General features: G+C 41.7%; 1 pseudogene; it reads left to right on the forward strand.

Annotated features, from left to right (window-relative positions):
- Positions 1 to 264: 264 nt before the first annotated feature.
- On the forward strand, positions 265 to 9,490 carry LOC117153106 (annotated as a pseudogene).
- The last annotated feature ends 711 nt before the right edge of the window (positions 9,491 to 10,201 follow it).

Consider the following 10,201-nt stretch of genomic DNA (forward strand, 5'->3'; position numbering starts at 1 on the left):
TGGTCACTGACACAAGCTTTGTTCTCCTCTTTCACACTAAGACAGGAAGCAGGACCGAGTTCAAGAATCAGTCGTAGAGCAGGAGTTTGGTAAAGTCGAATCAAAAAGGAAGAAATGTTTTTAATTAAAACAGCTAACTGTGATCCACTCTGCAGCAGAGGGAGGTGCTGACGCACCTGAAGAACTGAAGGAGTGAACCTGAAGAACTGAAGGAGTGAACCTGAAGAACGTGTTGACGTGTCTGCGTCAGAACCATCAAGAGAGATGAAGAGATTTAACGGCACATTTCACAGGAACATGAAGATGTTGGTGATCCTCCAGCTGGGTAAGAACTCCTTCCTCTGTGTCTGATGACCCCAGCTTTAGTGGACTGAGCTTTTCATTGTGTCCATCATTCAAATATAACCAACCTGCTGCATCTAACGTTCCTTTATTAAACCTCCACAGTTTGTAATGGGGTGTCTTCAAGGCCTGGAAACTAGAAAAAGTCAGGGAATAATTACTATAACCGATTGAATGCTGCTTGATATAAATCAGCTGAAAACATGATGTGACATCGGTCTGGTCTCAGTTGAGATTTGGAAACTGGATGTTTTCGTTCGGTCCCAGAGGACAAACGTGCTTCATGTGTGAAGTGGATAAAGATCAGAATAAAAAACGTTGTAGTGTTTCTTCTCTTTTTTATCAAGAGCTTCAGGTTAAAGGTTTTCAGAACTAAAGTGTGCTGGAAATGTCTGATGCAGCTCTTTGAGAATGAGGTGTTGTTGGTCTTAATCTGTGGTGATGTGGTTTCAAAGCAGCCTGATCAGCTGCAGCATCCAATCACAAACAGGACCAGGTGGATTACTCACCTGAGGATGGACCAGTACTGAGACATGAAATAAGGCTGCTGAGATGGACCCTCTCTGTCTGTGTCCTCACAGTTTCCCAGCATGCCTCAGCTGTGGACATGTATGAGGGGGACCACTTCCTGCTGCCCTGTGAGTTTCCCACTGTTAGACTGGACGACCCCACAGTGGTGTGGAGCCGCTACGATCTCAGTCCTTCAACCGTCCACCAGCGTCAGCAGGAAGGTGATGACCTTAAAAACCAAAACCAGCTCTACAGAGACCGAACATCGATGAGGACTGACGCTCTGGAAACTGGAGACCTGAGTCTGAACTTGACAAAACTGCAGCTGTTAGACAGTGGAACCTACACCTGCACCGTCAGATCAGCTAGATGGGGAGAAAAGAGAGTGACAGAGGTCCAGCTGCAGGTCAAAGGTCAGTAACAAACCACAACATCTACTGCAGATACAGGTCAGAGGTCAGAGGTCATGTTGCTTTCTGTTCTCCACAGAATGATTTCCATCCTGGGCCAAAGCTCTCCTGGTTCTCCTGGTTCTTCTTCTTGTTACTGGGGGTCTTTTAGTACATTTCCGTCAGTACTTCATGTCAGGTACGTCACTACTACTACATTACCCATAAAGTCAACATCAACAAAGACTCTCAGTCATTGAGGTCATGTTGTTAGTCTCAACTGGACTTGTTTTAAGCTCTTGAAGACTTTTCTCCTTCTGCCCAGAAGCTTCATCAGTTCTGACTGACTGGCTGCACAAAGCAGACCTGTAATGAGTTCAGTTCAATTTATTTACACAGCGCCAAATCTAAATAAAACTATCTAAAGGCACTTCACAAAAAAGAAATTAACTTTAGAAACTCATGGAGAGAACCCAACAATCCCACTTCTCTCACTGGGTCACAGTGGAGATCATGATGTTTCCACCACCATGATGATATGCAGTGACCTTTTTTTACTCCAGATGTAGTGCTGTGTGTTCAAATAGTTTAGTTCCAGTGATGCCTTTAAATCTTTACCTGTCACTCTGAGTTGTTTCTTTACCTCATTGATGACTGTGTGTTTTGCTCTCGGCGTCATTTTGACTCGTCGCCCACTTCTTGGTCGAGTGACCACAGTCCCAAAGTGTCTCCATTTGTAGATTGTTTAATTGCAGACTGGTGAATTTCAAAGTCTTTGACATGACTTTGTAACCCTGTACAGCTTTATGTAAATCACTAATTTGTGATCATAACTCCTCTGAAAGCTTCTTTTGGTGAGGCATGGCTCTCATAATCACTATCTTGTTGTACAGAGCAAACCTAAAAAAGAGTGGTTTCTGTTATTCAAAGTAGATTAAGTCCTCACCTCAAAACTAATTTTCTTCACAAGTATGCTAATAACTGACTTAACATTTTTGAGGTCAATATTCCAAGATCACATTTTATGACAAATCAATGCAGAAACCAATAAAATCCTAAATAGTTCACATGTTTTCTTGCCTCTCTATGTCCAGAAGTTGTGTTGCATGGTTTAAAAGGTAGTTTGATGTTTCTGATGTTGAAAAGGGCAAATCTGCATGAGACAGAGTAGACGTGAAAACTGTAAAGTGTAAAGCTTAGTTGATCATCAGTGATCACCCCCAGGTTCCTGGCTGAATTGACCCTCCTGTTTTCGGGTCAAATCAGACCGATTTACAACTTAAAACACTAAAAATTGTGTTTTATGTCTGATTGTCTTAAGACCTTATGATATCCTCCACACTATGCACTTGAACATATAAAAGTGATGATCACCTCTCATTGAATTTTGAGTGTTTTATTCAACCTTGTTACATCTGTGGTGTTGGATCAAAAGTGACCGCCATAGGAAATGAATGGGTTTCCAGATTATATCCATCCACCAGACAGAAAACATTCCCATACACACCACCCCAGCTCACTCACTCACTTTTTCACTAACTCACTGAAGTTACCACGTATCATCTCTTCACACAGACTAGACAGGTTTCTGTTATGTGAACCCATCTCTTTCCCACACTTTTGTGCTGATCCCCCAAGTGAACCACACCTTCCAGACTAATCAATGTATCATCTTCACACAAACCCGACATATACAGCTTCATGTTTTTCTTACACTTCTTTGAGTCTGAGCCCAATAAGTAGGCGACTGACCAAGCAGTTCTCTGACGAAGAGGTTCTGGTCCAGGTTTTTGGACATGATGAAGAGGGCACTGAAATTGAGATAGAGGAGGAGTCTCGGAAGTGGAAGACAACACAGATTTTGATCCAGAAGTTGAGGAGACTGACCAGTCAACAGGTGGAGAGGGAGAGGCACCTGAAGAACAGGAGACATTCAATTAAATTCAATTCAATTCAGTTTTATTTGTATAGCGCCAATTTACAACAGAAGTTAAGGCAGATGGCCGCCCACTATGACCCTGGTTCTGCTGGAGGTTTCTTCCTCTAAAGGGAGTTTTTCCTCTCCACTGTTGCCTAAAGCTTGCTCAAATGGGATTGTTGGGTTTTCTCTATAATTTTTTGTATAAATATTTTCTGTACGGTCTTAAACCTTAAACACTGTAAAGTGCCTTGAGATGACTTCTGTTGTAAATTGGCGCTATACAAATAAAATTGCATTGAAATTGAATTGAAGTTATCTCAAGGCACTTTACAGTGTTTAAGGTTTAAGACCTTACAGAAAATATTTATACAAAAAATTATAGAGAAAACCCAACAATCCCATTTGAGCAAGCTTTAGGCAACAGTGGAGAGGAAGTATTACAGTATTACTTGAGGCCAGTACTAAGTCATCAATGGTGAGAATGTGATTAGACATAGTGTCTCTGAGATTTTTAGGCCCAAACAGTATAACCTCTGTCTTGTCTGGATTTAGGAGAAGGAAATTGGAGGACATCCAGGTCTTTAAAACATTCTTGAAGCTTGACTAATTGATTAGTTTCTCCTGGTTTCATAGATAAGTATAGCTGGGTATCATCTGCATAACAATGGAAATTTATAGAGTGTTTCCTAATAATATTGCCTAAAGGGGACATATATAAAGTGAAAAGAATCGGTCCAAGCACAGATCCCTGTGGAACTCCATATCTGACTTTGCTGTGCATGGAAGACTCATCATTAACGTGTACAAACTGAAATCTATCTGATAGATATGATTTAAACCACTCTAGTGCTGTTCCTTTGATTCCAATGACATGTTCCAGTCTGTGTAATAAAATGTTGTGATCTATAGTGTCGAATGCAGCACTAAGATCTAACATGACGAGTATAGAGAGTAGTCCATTGTCTGATGCTAATAGAAGATCATTAGTGACCTTTACCAGTGCTGTTTCTGTACTATGATGTACTCTAAATCCTGACTGGAAATCTTCATACAAGTTATTAGTAGTTGTTGCTACAGCAACCTTAAAAGCCTGTGGTACGTAGCCTATTTGTAAAGACAGATTGATCTGATCTAATATGGACGTGCTGATCAAAGGTAGGACATCCTTGAGGAGTCTAGTCGGGATGGGATCTAAGAGACATGTTGATGGTTTAGAGCAGGGGTGTCAAACTCAATTGCACAGGGGGCCAAAATCAAAAACACACTTTAGGTCGCGGGCCGAACAGGATAAACATTTATTGAACACACTAAAATTTTTAAAACTTAACTTTTTTTTACATAAACCTTAAATAACTTATAATATTTTGCTCTCTATAAAAATATATCCTCTGTAAATTAAGTTAAGTTAGAAATAAAGTAAACATTAAAAGAACAACGTTCAAATTTCTTTAATCTTATGTCATTTTATATAAAAATAAACTTTGCTCTCTATAAAAATATCTTCTGTCAAAATTATACTAATTCAAAATGTGAACATGCTGCATAACAAAACCTGGAAATATTAATAAAATTTGTGCTTTTCAGCAATAACAAATCAAATCATTCAGTCTTTGCTCTTCAGTCATTTTATCAGAGCTGCATCTGTTTTTGTCAACAAGCTCGTTTTTATTTGGTGTGAGGTTCTGTGTTGTGGAGATTCTCAGGATGGACTGTAGGTTCTCACCAGTGAGACGACTCCTGTGTGCTGTTTTGTTAGTCTTCATCACTGAGAACAGCTTCTCACTAAGATTTGTGCTACCAAACATAAACAAGGTTCGAGCCACATGTGGACGGAGCTGGGACATTTCTACGGGAATGGAGTGAATAAACTGTGCGGGTCCTGCAGTGTCCTACTTTACCTTCAGTCATTACACTGCAGCTCAATCAGCTCCATCTGAATCTGCACAGGTGAAGTTTACACATCGACGGTAAAATGATTTTCTTGTTCGTCAAAGTCACCAAAGCTCCGTGAGAACTCAGTTTATCAGCAAAGTGCGTATTTGCGTACACCGTTGTGCCAACATTACTTAGCATCGTGAGGACCAGCTTCATAATAACTTGCAGCATCATAAACTAGACTTGATTAACGTGGAATGTGTTCGGCAAGGCAGCTGAAGCGCTGCATTATGGGATCTGTAGTTTATTGTGTTACCAGCACTTCATATCACCGGACCATTAATAACAATAATATACAAATGATCTCGCGGGCCGGATATAATTACACGCCGGGCCGGATGTGGCCCGCGGGCCTTGACTTTGACATATGGGGTTTAGAGGAATTAATTACTGAAATTAATTCAGAATGATCTACGGGGAGGAAGCAGTCTAAGTACGAGCGTGGATCTAGAGTTGTTGTACAATCCATGCTATATGCAGGGAGGATCTGATCAATTTTTTCTCTAATAGTTCTGATTTTATTTGTAAAGAAATTCATGAAGTCATTGCTGCTGAGAGTTGAGGGAATACTAGGCTCAACCGAGCTATGACTCTTTGTCAGCCTGGCTACAGTGCTGAAAAGAAACCTAGGGTTGTTCTTATTTGCCTCTATTAATGAGGAGTAATATGAAGTTCTAGCTTTACGCAGGGCTTTTTTATATATTATTTAACTATCTTTCAGGCAATATTCATCTAAATTGGTGGAACGCCACCTCCTTTCCAACTTACGTGATTTCTGCTTTAAGCTACGGATTTGTGAATTGTACCATGGAGCTAACTTCCTCTGACTCACTAGCTTCTTTTTCAGAGGAGCAACAGTATCAAGTATTGTTCCAAGTGAAGCACCAGTACTATTAACAAGATAGTCCACTTGTGCTGGAGTAACATTGAAATAACTGCCTTCCTCTGTGTTGGTACATGGCTCTGAAATAAAAGATGGAATCAGTTCCTTAAATTTGTCAACAGCATTTTCACATAAACATCTACTGTAGTGAATCTTATCTGTAGGTTTAGTAAAGTCTGGTACTGTAAATTCAAATGTAATTAAGAAATGGTCAGATAAAAGAGGGTTTTGGGGAAAAACTATTAACTGATCAACTTCCACACCGTATGTCAGAATAAGATCAAGGGTGTGGTTAAAACAGTGAGTGGGTTTATTTACATTTAGAGTCTAATAGAGAATTAAAGTCAGTGTTGAGGCAGTTATCATCAACATCTACATGGATTTTAAAGTCACCCACTATAATGACTTTATCTGCACTAAGAACTAAATCAGATAGAAACTCTGAGAATTCAGTTAAAAACTCAGAGTAAGGGACAGGAGGACGGTACACAAGAACAAACAGGACTGGTTTCTGATTTTTCCAGTTAGGATCAGAGAGGCTAAGAGTGAGGCTCTCAAATGAATTCAAACTATGTTTAGGTCTGGGGTTGATTAACAAACTTGAGTGGAAGATTGCTGCTACTCCTCCACCCCGACCTGTGCTTCTAGGAACATGATAATTAACATGACTTGAGGGGGTCGACTCATTCAGAGAGACATATTCATCCTGCTGCAGCCAGGTTTCAGTAAGACAGAATAAGTCTATTTGATGGTCAATTATCAAATCATTCACTAACAGGGATTTAGACGAGAGAGATCTGATATTTAAAAGTCCACATTTGACTTGTTGTCTTGTTATTTTGTTCTTTATTTGTATTAGGTTTTTATGAATAACTCCTCTTGTTGGTTCTTGATATAAATAATTTAGGTACTCGGGGAGCAGACACTGTCTCTATGGGGTTATGGTAGTTTTTGGGGGGTGACGGCTGTAAGGAAGCTGCAGAGAGGTGTGTAAGACTGCGTCTCTGCGTCCTGGGCTCCACTCTGACATGTCAGGGTTTAGGTCGTCTAATAAACTCTGTCATATTTCTAGAGAGTAGAGACGAACCATCTAAAGTGGGATGGATGCCGTCTCTTCTAATCAGCCCAGGTTTTCTCCAAAACGTTTTCCAATTGTCTATGTAGCCCATGTTGTTAGTGGGACACCACTTAGACAGCCAGCGGTTGAATGACGTCATGAGGCTAAACATGTCGTCACTGGTCAGATTGGGAAGGGGTCCAGAGAAAACTACGGAGTCCAACATCGTTTTTGCAAAGTTACACACCGGTTCAACGTTAATTTTAGTGACTTCCGATTGTTGTAATCGGGCGTCATTAACTCCTGTGTGAATTATTATCTTACTGTATTTACGTTTATCCTTACACAGGAGTTTTAAATAGGACTCGACGTCGCCCGCTCTGGCCCCAGGAATACACTTGACTATGGCCGCTGGAGTCTCTAACTTCACGTTTCTGACTATGGAGCTGCCAATAACCAGAGTGGGTTTCTCAGCAGGTGTGTTGCTGAGTGGGGAAAACCGGTTAGAAACGTGAACCTGGTCGTGGTGAACCTTGGGCGAGTGTCTAGGGTTATGCTTCCTACGAACCGTCACCCAGCCGGCCTGACTTCCCGGCTGCTCGGGAACTGCCGGGGGACAGCTAACAGGAGCTAGGCTAACAGGAGCTATGCTAACCGGAGCTAGGCTAACAGGAGCTATGCTAACAGGAGCTATGCTAACAGGAGCTATGCTAACAGGAGCTATGCTAACAGGAGCTAGGCTAACGGGAGCTAGGCTAACAGGAGCTAGGCTAACGGGAGCTAGGCTAACAGGAGCTATGCTAACCGGAGCTATGCTAGCTGGCTTGTTTTCCACGGTGCGGAGCCGAGTCTCCAAATCAGTCAGCTTCGCCTCCAAAGCTGCAAATAAGCTACATTTATTACAAATTCCCTTCTCACTAAAGGAGGCAGAGGAAAAACTAAACATGTGACACACCGAGCAAGAGAGAGCAGGAGGAGAAGAGGGAGAAGAAGAAGAAGAGGGAGAAGCAGCCATGGCTAACAGAGTTTAGCTAGCAGACCTCACAACACAAGAAAACAAGAGTAATAAGTATTATGAACGGTCCTTAAGCAGCACAGGTGTATGTTATAACTCTTACGCCAGTAGTGCTTTTCACTAACACTATGAATTTAGCTTAAAGTTTGTTAAATTTAGTGAAACAAACAGACCTCCAAGCCTACGTAGGTCTGTTGAATCGAGCAGGAGTATATCGCTCAAACAATGAGGCTACAAAAAGTCTGTGGGATGCAGAGTCTGGCAGGCCTATATTATGTCTCTACAACAGTTTCATGATGAGTGTCTGGTTCCTTTCAGAGGTTGCTGTTCATTCAAGGTGTGCATTCCAAGCAAACCAGGGAAATATGGAATAAACATCTGGAGCAGCCAGGCCTGGAATATGCAGGTATACAGTACATGGGTAAACCCAGTACTGGAAGGGCCAATAAAACAAGGCATGGTTGTTGTGCTGGAAATGACAACCGGTCTCCAAGGGCATAATATAACATGTGACAACTTCTTCAAATCATATTCTCTTGGTCAAGAGCTGCTAAAAAGAAAGCTCACCATGGTAGGGACAGTGAGGAAGAACAAGCCTGAACTTCCCCCTGCACTGGTATCGACCAGAAGAAGAGAGGGACTCATCAAAATTAGCTTTTACTGACATGACTGACTGACACACACACTCTTGTGTCATATGTTCCCAAGAAAAATAGAAAAGGGGCGGGAGACGAAAACAACTGAAGGGGTTAAGGGGGACAGTCACTAAATACCTTGTGTTGATGCTGAGGTCTTGGAATATAACTAACAGCTACTGCTGTTGTGTAACTGATGGTGTGCTTTCTTGTCCTGTCAGTCTATCATATGGAAGTGGATTCAAGGCTGGAGTCTGTCCAGCTGCCCTGTAAAACCACAGTCCGCCTACCTGAAGACGTTACTATGGAGTGGAGGGACAGAGACAACAGGAAGGTCCATGTGTACCAGAATCGCTTTGACCAACCCGAACAGCAGATCAGTCTTTACAGAGGTCGAACACAGAGGAAAGGGAAGCTGCTGAAATCTGGAGACCTCAGTCTGACCCTGAAATACCCCACAGATGTAGATACAGGAACCTTCACCTGCACCGTCTACAACAGGGAGGGAAACATCCTGGTGAAGAAACAGGTTGTGCTCCAGGTCAAAGGTCAGTGGTTTTTCTAAGCTGAAATCCAAACATCAGTCTGTCAGAAAGATGCTGGAAACACAGGTCAAGTCATTTATCTACCAGAGCCAAAAATAAGATTTGACTTTTGTTTCCTTTCTAATTAATAACTAACTATAACCCAGTTTAATTTTGATTCACTCCAATTGTATTTATATAGATTCAAATCAAAATAAAAGTGCCTTACCTCTCTCAGGGGGCTTTACAGTGTTTAAGGCTCAACATCTTACAAAATAAAACCCAGCAACCCACTCAGCAGCACCAGGAGACAGTGGAGAGGAAAAACTCCCATTAGAGGAAGAAACCTCCAGCAGAACCAGGCTCATAGTGGGCGGCCATCTGCCTCGACCGGTTGGGGTGAGTGGAAAGAGAAGAGAGAAAAGAACAGCAGACAATAAAGACAACAACAAGCATCAAGAACATTGGGCAGGTGAACTGGATTCTGGAGATGTACAGCTCCAGGCCGAGGATACCTGCAGAAAAGTACAGAGAGAGAGGGAGACAGAGAGGAGGAAACACAACTAAAAGAGAGAGAAGACACAAAGTTAATGACATGAAATGGTAGAATTAGAATGGATACAGGAGAAAGGAGAAGACTGTTCAGTTTGAAATGCCTCAAAGAAAACCAGCACAGTGCAGGTAAACGCTGATATGAGATAATTCAGTGAAGCAGCATGTTAATGAGGTGTTGGTATCTGAATTTTAAGTGTTGGATCCTCCTGAAAATGTAGGATCAGGTGCAGTTCAGAGAATTCAGAGTGACCTTCATCAAATGTGATACTAACATCATCAACAAAACACAATAGACCATTTTGTCTATAATCCACATTTCCAATAGGCTGAGGATGTTGTGCAATAGGACGAGCAGCAAAACAGCAACGAGAAAACCTAGAACCTGTCGCTCCTCACTATATGTTTCCAGCCCACCCCCCCAAACTTACTCACATC

Source organism: Anabas testudineus, chromosome 18 (genome assembly GCF_900324465.2).
Source record: "Anabas testudineus chromosome 18, fAnaTes1.2, whole genome shotgun sequence".
Lineage (NCBI taxonomy): Eukaryota > Metazoa > Chordata > Actinopteri > Anabantiformes > Anabantidae > Anabas > Anabas testudineus.